Here is a 227-nt window from a genome sequence, read left to right as displayed (position 1 = left end):
TGAAAAAGATGTTGATTTAAACAATGCTAGTGAAAGAAAATAAAGTAATGTACAGTAATCTATATTCAGAACATAATTTATTGAATATTGACAAAATATCGGTAAGAACAAAGCTTCATAAGATGGTTGTTTTTGTAGGGATGTTCAATATGTTTTTGACATAGACATGCACACACACAAATATATATATATATATATATATATATATATATATATATATATATATA

The sequence above is a fragment of the Palaemon carinicauda genome, chromosome 36 (assembly GCF_036898095.1).
Source record: "Palaemon carinicauda isolate YSFRI2023 chromosome 36, ASM3689809v2, whole genome shotgun sequence".
Lineage (NCBI taxonomy): Eukaryota > Metazoa > Arthropoda > Malacostraca > Decapoda > Palaemonidae > Palaemon > Palaemon carinicauda.
The sequence above is the reverse complement of the archived record's forward strand: the minus strand, read 5'-3'. Positions refer to the sequence as shown.